The 13,161-nt window shown below is 45.6% G+C and overlaps 1 protein-coding gene and 1 long non-coding RNA gene across 3 annotated transcripts in view; one reads left to right on the top strand and one right to left on the bottom strand.

Moving 5' to 3' along the window:
* The window catches only part of Kcnj6 (potassium voltage-gated channel subfamily J member 6), a 242,189-nt gene that overhangs the window by 67,675 nt on the left and 161,353 nt on the right, over positions 1 to 13,161 (bottom strand). The window lies entirely within an intron of this gene.
* Positions 1 to 13,161, top strand: part of LOC114608542 — a 30,604-nt gene that overhangs the window by 5,887 nt on the left and 11,556 nt on the right. For both annotated transcript variants that reach the window (XR_003709386.1, XR_003709385.1), the window contains exon 2: positions 3,213 to 3,396. This is a non-coding gene — a long non-coding RNA (uncharacterized LOC114608542). The remainder of the gene's footprint in view (positions 1 to 3,212; positions 3,397 to 13,161) is intronic.

Genomic DNA, 13,161 nt, shown 5'->3' with positions numbered 1-13,161 from the left:
GCCATGTAGAAGGGATGGCATGACATTATTTCCCATCCCTGGAACAGAGACATCAGGGTGTGGGCCTTCACCAATGTTGATGGTTGCTAGGCATGAGGTGTGTGTGTGTGTGTGTCTATATATAATGATTATTGGGCATGAGGATTGTTTGTATAAAAAAATATGTATTTTACTTCATGTTCCTCTTTCAGGAAATATTCTCCCTGTCAAGGTTATTGGGGAATGTCTACTCTGCCAAGGTTAATGACCCCATGATAATCAGACAGAATAAATCCGGGAAATGAGGGTGTGTCTAATGTCTCAGCAAAATGGTAGAATGATGTGGAGTTCAGGACAGCCTTTAAGGCTGTGGGAAAGAATGCCAAAAATATGAGTTCAAAAATATATAATTTTTTAACTATGTAATATATAAGAATGCAATGTGAATTATATGAGGGGCTTCATGGACCTAAAAGAACAGAGGCAGCTGCACTGTGAGCCAGCTTGTCAGAAAGATACAAAGGCAGGCAGATTCCTGAGTTCAAGGTCAGCCTGGGACAGAATGAATTTAGGTCCAGGCGTGGTTGGAATGGTCATCTCAGGATGGGATCCCACCCAGCTAAGTTTATTGTTTGTGCTTACAAAGGCAAGTAGATCTCTGAATTCACTGGCAATGTGTTAAAAATGTGCTTGCTGTCTTTTTCTAAGAATTGTGGGGGGAACTTGGGGGACCTTGGAAAATGATTGAATTGATATAAATAAAAGACCGGGCTTTTGATCTACAAGAGATGAGTTATCCAGAGAATTTTTAGAAATTTTTTTCAAGCAAGAGAGAGCTGTCTTGATTAGAGGGCTATCTGGAAAGCTATCTCGAGCAGAACAAAGGCTGTCAGCTTGTACCCCACGATTTCACTTTGAGTCATTTTTTCCCCCTGATGCTCTCAAACTCCCCTTTTCTCAGGAGCCCCTCTCCAAGCTGAGGCTGGTCCTTGGCAGTACACGCCTGTATTCTCAGCAAGAAGACTATAAATTCATAGCCACGTCACTTTCTTCAGTGGTATAGCTGTTGAAAAGTTGTCTGTGCTTTTGTGAATAACCCCCTCCACGCCCATGCAGGTGTCCTAGTTATACTCAGTGGGATGCACATGAAACAAGACATAGACAGTAGGAGAGGGACTTGGTGGGAAAGAAGAGTTTCAACGAGTGAGGAACAGGGAATGGGGAGTGTAGTGGGGGTAAAAAGAGCTAAAATTGCTCATGTGCAAGTGTAAAACCCAGAAATAAAAGCACAAAGGAAAGGTAAGAAGGAAATCAGAAGACAAAAATAAAGGTTTGTTATGTTAGCATGTTATATGTGTATGTTTAAAAATATCAGTTACACATAATAAATACAGTTTTCCTTCGCTATGTGAAAGTGAAATTCATAGAAGGTGATGAAGCCATGGCTCCATGTCCTGACCTTTCCGTCTTTACTGTCATCGCTTTACTGTCATGCAGAGGGAGGGCTGAGTGGCAGATGGCCTTTGACTGTAGGGCAGAAACTAATGTGTAGACCTCCTGCCCACACCATGTCTCCCAAGAGGGTCATTTGTTAGGACTTGGTGGTAAATCTAGGTGACACCAAGGACCTCTTAGTGAATGGGAGTTGGTGGAATGAATCTCTAAGGATGACTGCTCCCACAGCTTGGCCTCCTGATCCCACCAACCTTCAGTGGACAGAGAGGCCATTTTCAAACAGACACACATCTCTATTCTGCAAGTCCTTGTGTGGAATTCTGAGACTGAATGCTAGGGATATGTTCACCTTTTAGACTTCTGCTTCAGACAATCTGTTCATGTCAGATGGAGCTTGTGAACATATTTTGATTCCTGAGCAGGGGAAGGACTCGGCAGAATTGCGAGCAGCAAAGCATTGTACGCCTTTATCATTGCTGTGGGAATGCCTGATGGCTACAACTTAAGAGAGGGAGGCTTTATTCTGGATCATGGTTTGAGTGGGTGCAGTCCATCTTAGACAGGAAATCATGGCTAAATTTATGGCAGCAGAATCATGTGGCTGAGACACCTCCCATCTGGACAGATCACGGAAGCAAAGAGCTTTGACTGGAAACAGGGCTAGACTGAAACTCTCAAGGTCTATCCCTAGTGACTCATTTCTTTGGCTAAGTTCCACCACCTGAAAGTCCCACCACCTGAAAATTCCACAGCTTCCAAAACAGCACTAACACAAGCAATAGACACCAAGTATTCAACCCATGAGTCTATGGGGCCATATTTAAACCACAAGCTATAGATACCAAGTATTCAACCAATGAGCCTATCGGGACTGCATTTAAACCATAAGCTATAGACTTCAAGTATTCAACCAATGAGTCTATTGGGGCCATATTTAAACCACAAGAACAACAAATGTGAATGCCATGGCAGCTCTAGAGGAAAGCTAAGTACTGCCTGGCTCCTGGTGCATACGACTGGTGAAGAAGAGATATTACAGATCTGAGACACACTCAGAGAGGTCGAACCTCATTTATAAGAAATTACTGATTCTATCTCTTTTATTGAGCACAGATCATAGGCCAGATTATAGTCCTTGCTGAAAATAGAAAACAAAAGACATCTTTTATCTTGGTTGTCAGATGGTGCCACCCACACATGGTCTGTCACCTCTATGGAAAGCATCAGAGGCACAGAGAGGACTTCTGAGTCTGCCAAGCCTTCCAAAAGGCTCCCCTGGGGGGCTCTTAGTTGTCACAAAGGCATTGAAGGGGCATCTCAGGCAGACCTAGTGCCGCGGTAGGTATGAAGGTGGATATGAGTCAGGTCACTGTGAGCTCAGGGCTCAGGGCTCAGGGCTTGTGTGGAGCAGAGGGAGGACAAGGTGGTGGACAGGCCACACACTATGACATGCAAAAGTGATTTTTTTCCTTTTAGATACACCAAGGTGACCAGGGATGTTGGGTTAGAGGATAAAGAAGGGGATTTGTTTCAAAGTTTGTTTTGAGTGGTGTGGAGGGGGACATCCCAAATAAGGGACTACCATCAGTGAGACTATCTCGGAAGACGACACAGTGATGTGGACCCCAAATACTGGAGCGGTGAGGATGGGTGGGTATGAGAGACAAATATGGGATTGAATGGACAAACTCAACCAGGGCCACCATGTGTGGGTTGTTTACTGTACACCTGTTATCTGAGAGGTATAGATTTGTGAATTAATGACATGAATTTTCCAGCAGATGGCAGTGGAGAGTCCAGAGGAAGCATGCCTTCTTTGCATCAAGAAGCCCTGTGAAGGAGCTGCAGCCCAGGGCTTGAGGAGTTGGTCTGCAAAGAATTAAGCAAGGGAAGAATAAAGGGAAGGGTGGCAGCCAGATCTGCCGCCCAGGAAGCTGAGAAACCAGAGGTTCCTTCACTAAGGTGTGGAATATCGGAGGAGTGGATGGGAACTTAGGACTAGGGGTGGTGATGGGACCTAAAGCCACGCTGATAGAGAGAAACATCAAGAATAGGCGTTAGTCTGCAGCTCAGCGGGAGCCACCTGGCCCCTCTGGTTCTCTGGAATAAGTCTCAGAAGACAGGAGCTTCAGGCTGACCACGACTGCTGTCTTCATTGACTTGGCAACTTTAAAAGACTCTATAAACTTTTTTCTTCTTCTGTGTGCTTAAGGAGCCAAACTGGTTTGCGACCATACAGGATATTTAATTTGTTCCTAATTTCTTTGGTCCTGGGATCTGGGAACACAGCACTGAGTGAGGGAAGGTACTTTTCTTGCACAGTCTGGAGCCCGGTTGCTAATCGGATGAATGAGGAATGTTTGCCAGCAGTGATGAGCGCATGGCCTGGCCATGTTCAGTGTGCAGGAAGGTGGCCCCTACAGATGGTTTCGAAGAAGGCTTCCCTGAGAGGGAATTGAAAACTCATAGGTCTTAGCATGAGTCAGGCGAGTAAGAGGCTGGAGATAGGGGCAGGCATACAGAGTGCAGGCAGGGGCTGGATGCAAGGATTCTGGAGGACCTCACTATGTATCTAGATTTTCCTGAGGCAGTGGAACTCTCTGGAAGCTCTTAAAATTTTTAACAACCTAAAAAAAGTTTTATTTATTTATTTATTTATTTATTTATTTTATATGTGAGCACACTGTTGCTGTTCTCAGACACACCAGAAAAAGGCATCGGATTCCATTACAGATGGTTGTGAGCCAGTATGTAGTTGCTAGGGTTTGAACTCAGGACCTCTGGAAAAGCAGACAGTGCTCTTAAGTGCTGAGCCATCTCTCTAGCCCTGACTTATTTACTTTTGAGACAAGGTCTCACAATGTAGCCCTGGCTGGCCTGAAACTTGCTATGTAGATCAGGCTGACCTCAGACTCATAGAAGTCCACTGGTCTGTCTTCTGGAGTTCTGGGATTAAAGGTGTGTGCCTCTACACTCGGCCTGCTGGTGACTTTTAAGCAGGGGAAGTGATTGGCTACTATTAGTATTTTGTTAGGTGGGTGTTGGCTTCTGTAAATGGTCACTCACAGAGGAGCCAGGTGAATGCTGTAGCCCCTCACACTGATGTCACCAAGTTGATGCTGTCACTGAGTTCACCTGTATTGGGTTCATAGGTAGTGTGAGCTTGTTGGGCACCTGAGCCAGGAGGCCAAGTGTGCAGCTGGATCTTCGATCAGAGAAGTTGGGAGAGGTGCTATGGTCCAAGGAAGAAACGTAATGTCACATGCAGAAGTTAGCAATGAAATCCCAGGACCTGCCTGGAGGTACTGGGAGAGGAAGAGCAAAGCTCCAGATGGAGTAGGCTCTGAGAGCACCAGGAAGACTAGACATAGCTTGCAGAGGATCCTGGAAGTAGAGCAGGTTTCCTGGAGCCATGAACATCAGGGAAGAGTGTTAGAGAGAGAAGGCTGTGGGGTCAGCATGAGCAACAGGAAGTTCTTCTCAGGTGGTGTGGGAGGAGAGCTGAGAACTAGAGAGGACCTGGACACGCAACCCTGAGAAGCGTAGGTTATTCTTGAAAATGGGGGTAGAGTTTCTCCTGTAGCTCTAGACCGGTGTGTAACTTACTGTGTAGAGCAGGCTGGCCTTGAACTCCAGATAAGTTTCCTGTCTGTGTCTCTCTAATGCCAACATCACAGGCTTCTAAGCGTGAGTATTCTTAGGATGGTAGACATTGCAGATGTTCAGTGTTAACAGAAATACTGGCAAGGAGGGGCTTGCAAGAGAGAAAAGAGAGGTGGGTAAAGGAGTCTTGAGTAGCATCAGCGCTAGCCCTTGATGTTAGAGAGATGAGACCAGAAAGTGGCTGAGACCTAACAGGGGAAGACTGTAAAACTTGGTGAAGATGTGTTTTACTCAGTCTGACTTCTTCCCAACTAAGCATAAGACCATGTTGTCATCTAAGGGAGATGGTGCTGAAGGATGATGGGAGAAGAGAGTGAAAATCATGAGTTTGGTGGGTGGGAAGATGAGCAGATGAGACATGTGACAGGAACCTCTGGTACCCTTCCTGTCCCCTTATCCTGGGTTTCGGGAGGCCACTGTTCATGAGATGTCCCATTGAGCCTGGCCTAACATGGTCTAACATTGGTCTAGCCTGGCCTAATGTTGGTCTAACCTGGTCTAACTTTTGCTAGATTGTGTTCATCCTATCTGGTGCTGCAGCATTCTATCTGCTTCTGTGACAGCAACAATATTGTGACAGCAACAAATACTTTGCTTTGACAAGTGGGAACATAGAGTATCTGCAGTGAGTCTCTTCCACACCAGGGTTGGGTGTGCCCAGTCAAGGTGAGGTTTTTGCTAACTTATCAACCACAAGCTGGAGTGCATCTGTGCTAGACTCACGATGACAGTAGAGACTGGGATGCTGCTGGGACTTATTACCGTGCTCTACCATGCTTGTGCTGGACTTGGTAACCTCACATTTGACCCTGCCACATTTGTAGTGGCCAGTGACTGTGGTCTCTTGCTCTTCCTAGCCTGAGAGCCAAGTATCATAAGCAAATATGGTCTTTATTATCATGTTAGCCTTCTGAGCTGTAGAAACCTACTTAATTCTGGGCAATGTAACATTGGACTATTTTAGAATCAGTTTTTGTGATTCGCTCTCCTCAGTGTTTTGTGGGTAATTCTGCCTGTCATTATCCACAAACCTACTCCTATAAATATGTTACATGAAAATATCTGAGAAATTGTAAAAGGAGATGTATTTAATTAACAGGTACATAATTCAGGATTACGTAATGTTGTCTAAGGATGACATTGTAGCTGGGGAATCACCATCACCATAATGACCACCGTCAACATCACCACCATCTTCCTCCTTCCACAGAGGGCTCTGGCTGGAGTTCCACAGTGAAGTGCAAACCTCAGGCAAGCTGAGCTAGCCTGGCCCAAATTGACATCCTCACCATTGTGCTTTCTGGCAGGGAGTCCAGACTTACAATTGATCTTTCCTACAATAGATTGTAATTTTTTATGGGTTTTTATTTTATTTTTCCTTCCCCGTGATTTGTCAACTGGCTACTTGGTTGCATCGTGGGTTGTACATGGCATTACAGAGGCCACACTGGGTCAGGCTGGCCAGAGCTTCTGCTGGTACAATCACAGAACTGGTTAGACCTGGAAGAAAAGGCCAGTGGGCTGCCTTTGTTTTACATTTTAAGTTTATTCTTTTATTTTCTACATGTCTTTGCGCGTGTACATGTTACTATGTGTGAGAGTATGTGTGCACGTGTGTGAGTATGCATATGAGTGCACAAGCATGTGTGAGTGTGTATATGAGTACATAAACCTGCGTGAGTGTGCATGAGTGCATGAGCGTGTGAGTGTCTATGAGTGCAAGTGTATGTATGATTGTGTGTGTGAATGTGTGAGTGTGTGTATGTGAGTGTGTGTATGAGTGTGTGTACAAGAGTGTGTGAGTGTGTACATGAGTGCATGAATATGTGTGAGTGTGTGATGAGTGTATGTGTATGTATGAGAGTGAGGTGAGTATGTGTATGAATGTGTGAGTGTGTATGTGTGAGTGTGTGAGTGTGTATGAGTATGATTATGTGTGCATGAGTGTGTATGAGTGTGAGTATGTGTGCATGAGTGTGAGTATATGTGCATGAGTGTGTGAGTATGTGTGTGAGCTTGTGTGTGATTGTGAGTTTGTGTGTGTGTGTATGAGTGTGTAAATGTATGTATGAGTGTGTGTATCCTGTGTGTGCATAAGTGTGTGTGTGTGAGTGTGAGTTTGTGTGTGTGAGTGTGTATAAGTATGTATGTGTATATGAGTGTGAGTGTGTATAAGTATGTGTGCATAAGTGTGAGTGTGAGTTTGTGTATGTGTGAGTATGTGTGTGTGTGTGAGTGTAGTGTTTAGAGAACAACCTTAGCTGTTCCTCAGGATCCTGTCGCCTGAATTGCAACAAGGTCTGCCATGGCCTGTAACTGCCACTCTGGCCACTCAGCCCAGGGAGCCTAGCCCCACCTGCAGCACTAGGATTGTACACACATGCCACCGTGCTTTTAAAAACATGGGTTCTGGGAGATCAATGCCAGGCCCTCATGCTTCTAGGGCAAGCTCTTTACCCTCTGTGCAGTCGTCCCAGCCCTGGGTCATCCTGCCCGTGTCCCTCTATCAGGCCCGGTGAGCTTAGGGCAGGAAGGTTCCTAGCTAAGAGAAAAGCCAGCAGCAGGCGTGGTTGCTGGCTCAGTAATACATTGCCGATGGGTGGGAGGGGGAGAGCCCTGAGGTCTGCTCTCGATTTACCACCTCAACTATCATTTTGACCTCAACTCCTCATCCAAGAGCCAACTTTCTCTATTTGTCAAATGGGAATGGTCTTAAGCTTTCAGATTGTTTTAAGGTTTGAAAAGAAACCATGGGAGACAACTACTGAAATAATCCGTGGGCTGGTGAGCTGGCTCAGCAGGTACAGTGTGTGCTGCCAAGCCTGGTGATCTGAGTTTGATTCTCAGGATCAAGAGAACTGACAAGTTGTCCTTTGACTTCCACACACGAGCCACAACGTGGGCACACATATACTCAACATAAATAAATAGATGCGGGCTGGAGAGATGGCTCAGCGGTTAAGACCACTGGCTGTTCTTCCAGAGGTCCTGAGTTCAATTCCCAGCAACCACACGGTGGCTCACAACCATCTGTAATAGGACCCGATGCCCTCCTCTGGTGTGTCTGAGGAGAATGACAATGTACTCACATACATAAAATAAATAAATCTTAAAGAAAAAAATAGATGTAAAAATGGCAGCCAGCAGCTGGCAAGTGCCTGACAGATGAGGAGACTATGTAGAACCACATGGTTGCTCTTTACATATACGAGGCGGTTAGTGTGAACCAGGTCCCATCAGAAAGGCTTGTGTAATCCTATGGGAAAAAACCTATGGTAGCGCTAAGGAGTGTGATGTGCCCAGACACCAACGTGCAAGAGTGGAGACAGATTAAAATCAGCTTGTTTGGTGTTAAAGTCTTCCCAGGGGAAGCATGAATTCACAGCAGGAAGAAGGCATTCTGCAAGGATGCTAGCTAGCTGCAAACTCACTTCCTGGCGAGTCTGGAATGCTTGGCGTATGCCACGGCCCACTGTCAAAGTGTCATCGTGACATTTTGTATGAGGCAAGGCAGGCTACATTTGCCATGGTAACAAACAACCAGAATCTCAGTTGCTCTGCTTAACAGAATGTCAGTCCTCAGATATGTTTCATGTCCTCGGTGACTTGGCAAGGGGTCTGCTACACTGAGCCAGTCACGGATTCAGCAAGGGGTCTGCTACACGGAGCCAGTCATGGATTCAGACTGAAAGAGGGTTCACGGTGCCATGAGAACCAAAGTGGGCAGGACTGTAGCACACTGGCTTGTAGGTTTGACAACAACCCAATGGCCACCATTTCTGCTTCTGTGGATGGGATTGCTGATTCCTATGGCCTCCGCTCAATAGGAACGGGAAAACACAATCCTAGATCCTCTGGTCTGGGATCCACATCCATCTGATGGAGGAACTAAAGACCACTGTACATCTTAAATCATACCTCACACAACATTTTCAACTCTACATACCATTTTTTTTCAAAACTCTGCGGGGATTTGTGGTGGATTAAATACTTAATCTCATTTTTTTCAAATCCCCATGAGAGAGTTCTATTGTCCCACTCTGTGGACACCAGGCCCTGCCACAAAACTTTCTCTGACTAACAAATTGAGGGCAGAAGTGAGGTGTTTTCCGTTTCTCTCTCTTCCCTTGATGGGAGAATGGCGCGTCCTATGTGGGGACTCCGTCTTCAGTCTGCATCTTGCAGTGAACAAGGGTGTAGACAGAGCTGCAGAGAACATGTCTTGTGAGTGAGAAACAAATCTTTGCTGTTTAAAGCCCGTGGGTCCATTTGTTACAGTGCATAACACAGTCAAAGCCGAGTGTTACAGTATCGTTATCACCCTTTCTAGGAGAAAGTCTATCTGTTGTCTGTATTGTAGAATTGAGTGTCCACTTTAGAATAGAGACTTATATAGAATTCAAAATGACTTGGTTGAGTTAATAGCACAAACAGGGATATGGGAGGTGTCCCCAAAATCTCATGGAACATTTAGAAGTGGGATGTGGAACAGTGAGACTCCACTTTCAGAGGTAGTTTGTCCTGTCCTCACTGGCCTCAGAAGCACGGAGGGTAATCTGCATTCACGGCCACCTTTGGCAGGCATTGTAGTGATGAATGTTGCTATTTATGGGACTGCAGAATCCTTTCTGGCCAGCGCCAGTGTTCCTTATTATTTGAAATATCATCAGTTTGTAATTCACGGTAGGTGACCAGGGCAGAGGCCACCTTGGCTTGTGGACAGTCACACATCAGTCAACATTTTTCACATTGGCTCTTCAGAGCACCTTCAAAGGGGATGGTTTGACATTCTGTCCAAGCTTCAAAGTCCTTGGAAACAATGGAGCCTCTTGTGAGGGACCAGTCTTCCCTTCTACCTCCCAACAAAGCTTTGTTCTTTATTGCATTTCACCATTTGGCCTGTGAGAAGAGAATAATCTGCCCTGGTGGGAGTCCATACCTACGAAGGTCACCAGTGTGGGAAGCAGCATCGCCGTTCCCATTTTAGAGTTGAAGAAACTGAGGCAAGTCAGTGAGTGAGTGATGCAATTGTGGGTTGAAATCAAAGAGTCTGAGGGATCATACATGGATGCCAGGGCAGAGCTAATTGGAGAAGCACTCCTGGCTGTTGAGCTATTTTGCCAGAGTGTGTGAACATGTTGACACATAAATAATTCATGCCGTTTCCCCCAGTGATCCTCTTCTGGATGGTTAGAAATTGTCAGGTTGAATTGCTTCATTGGTAATCCACTGTCAGCCCTCAGCACTCATAGGAAATAATAAAACTCCCCTGACTTAAGGATGCGGTAATTAGAGCCACTGTGGTGTTTGACACCCGTCTCTGAGGGGATGGTGCTGGTTCTTTGTAAGATAAGCACACTGTCAGCATCTGGATTGGAGTTGACCAGGCCTTGGGTTAGAGTCCATGTTGTGTGTATCATGTGGCCATCACTAATAGTCTCTGGGCATCTCTTTGTGGATCTCTGCATGGTCCATTTGCAGAAAGAAGAGCAATAATTTTCAGGTGAGGTGTTTTCATAATGAAATATTTTATCCAGTGTTTTAGTCTTTTTCAACCCAAATCATTAGTGGTTAGTCTTGGCTCCTAACCTTTTGAATTTATGGAATTCTCTCAGGGCCTTCTGAAGTGTGAGAATTTGTCTTGTTTGTCATTGCAAGTGTGTGTTCTGATACCCGTATGGATGCAGGTATGTACAGAGGTATGTATGTCTCACTTCCAAGCTCTGGGATGACCAGTGTGGGTGACCACACCTGCCTTGTTACATGGATGCTAGGGACCCAGGTCAAGTCCTCAAGCTCTGTCTAGACCACACCTTTCCCCAGCCTGAGGAATGCTTGCAGAGGTCACTTTAGGTTTCTTACAATGGCTTGCTTTCAGACAAGGGGGTGAGCATAGCCTCCACAGCCTCATCCTCACACAGGGCGCTAGGTCACAGGCTCCCCAGCTATTGAAGACTGCAGGCTTTATCCTGTTCTGGGGGCAGCACCATTGGTTTATATAGACCACCAAAGTCACTCCTGGGACTGCCAATACCAGTGTCTTTGAAGAAGTCTTTGGCAGAGGAGTTGAACCCAACATGAAATGGACAGGTGGATGGATTTCTCTAGGCACAGAAGTAAGACTCTGACCTTTCATGATTTTCCTACTTTCTATAGACACTTCCCAGAGGCGCTATCTCTGCAGAGGTTTTCCACCCCAGTGTGGAGCATTTCAGACTTTATTGCTTAACTTTCCTCCCAGATGAAGTCACTGGGCTTACAGCTCTGAAAAGAAACCAAACCAAATGGCGAATCTGGGTATCCTGGCTTGTCAGAACAAAGGGAGGAGCTAAGATCTGGACGCTGTGGGGGCTGGGACCATCGATCCTGGGAAGAGCATATGAAATCAGCCCTCAGCGGTGTTATCCTTCAGACTCTGAGTCTCATTTCCTCTCCTATCAGAGCAGACTGGCATTTTTGATTGCAGCAAATAAAAACAGTTCTCAGAACCAAGACCTGGCAGCACGGGGGTCTCCCAGGGTGTTCTTATAGACGTTGCTTGATTTCAATTTCAGAACTGCTATGCAACAACACATCTTGTTTTAATATATGGTTGTTACAAATCTCATAAGAGATTTTAAAGAGAATTGATTAAGTTAAGAAACCAACAAAGGAAACTTAAAGAGAAACAGAGGGAGAAAGGATGCGAGCATGTCAATCGATGCCTGAAGTTCCCACAGTTAAATGCTGGTTCACTCTTCCAGGCTCATTTCTCTATAGAATTCTCATGAGCCACAGCTCTGACGATACCCAGAGATGAGCTCAGAGGCTCACCATCAATATCAGCCCCTAAGCCCCAGAGATCTGATGTGGCTGCTTCACCTCAGCCATGTCACAGTCTTGCACTTGGGACCCCCCTTCTCATCCCTAGATCAAGGGCTGGGTGAAGATTTTATCTCAGAAGCCCCATGCTCTATGGTGTGATTTGTGCCCATAGTCTTCCTACATGAATACATCATTAGGGGGTGGAACAGCTTGTCCTCCCCCATCTCCAGAGCTTCCTGGCCTCCTTGGAAACATGAATAGTGATTTCTGCTGCCTGGTCTGCACTCTGCCCTTTGGTACCCATGAGGAATTGCTTCTGGAGGCCTTGAGCTACCCATATCCACAGGTGCTCAAGTCCTCACAAATATATTAATGTCTAAACATATCTTGATATAGAATTTGCATAGAATCTATACATATCTTCCCATATGTTAAATATTCTCTAGACTGCTTATAATACCTCCCATAATGTCAATGGCACAGAAATAGCATCTATACTGTATAGTGTGTAATGACGTCAAGAAATTGTCTCTGCCTGTTTAGAACAGATGTTTTTTTTTTCCTCTCAAATATTTTTAGTGACTAAGTATTGACTCTTTAAATGCAGGATCTTCAGACACGGAAGGACAGACATGGAGTGGTATATAGTCAGCTCTTCCTGGGATCCATTTTCTCTGGTTTTCTGTGCAGTGTTTGAACCTTTTGTGAATTCTCTTTACTGGGGAAAAACTTCTAGAGAAGAAACAAAAATCACAGATAGAAAAAGAAGTAAAAACACAAAGGGCTGACAAAAGAGCTTCCCTAACTATACTGAGTTAACCTTCTGTGCGTGCATGCATGTGTGTGTGCATGTGTGCGTGTGCTTGCATGTGTCTGTACGTGTATGTGCATGTGTGTGTGCACATGCATGTGTGTGTGCATATGTGTATATGTGTCTGTATGTGTGTGTGAATGTGTGCATGAGCATGAGCGTGCCTATGTGTTTGTATGTGCACATGTGCGTGCATGGGCAAGAGTGTCGAATCTGGATTCACAGCACAGGGTAGGGTAGCACTGGGCTTGTCCTCATTGCCTGTCTTGTTTGAGGCAGATTGTCTCTGTTGTTTCTCTGCATATATGTTGGGTTAGCTGGCCCCTGAGATCAGCAGGGATCTCCTCTCCTCTCCTCTCCTCTCCTCTCCTCTCCTCTCCTCTCCTCTCCTCTCCTCTCCTCTCCTCTCCTCTCCTCCCCTCCCCTCCCCTCCCCTCCCCTCCCCTCCC

The sequence above is a fragment of the Grammomys surdaster genome, unplaced genomic scaffold, assembly GCF_004785775.1.
Source record: "Grammomys surdaster isolate TR1022 unplaced genomic scaffold, NIH_TR_1.0 125925, whole genome shotgun sequence".
NCBI classification, from domain to species: domain Eukaryota; kingdom Metazoa; phylum Chordata; class Mammalia; order Rodentia; family Muridae; genus Grammomys; species Grammomys surdaster.
This window is presented reverse-complemented; position numbering and strand designations above follow the sequence as displayed.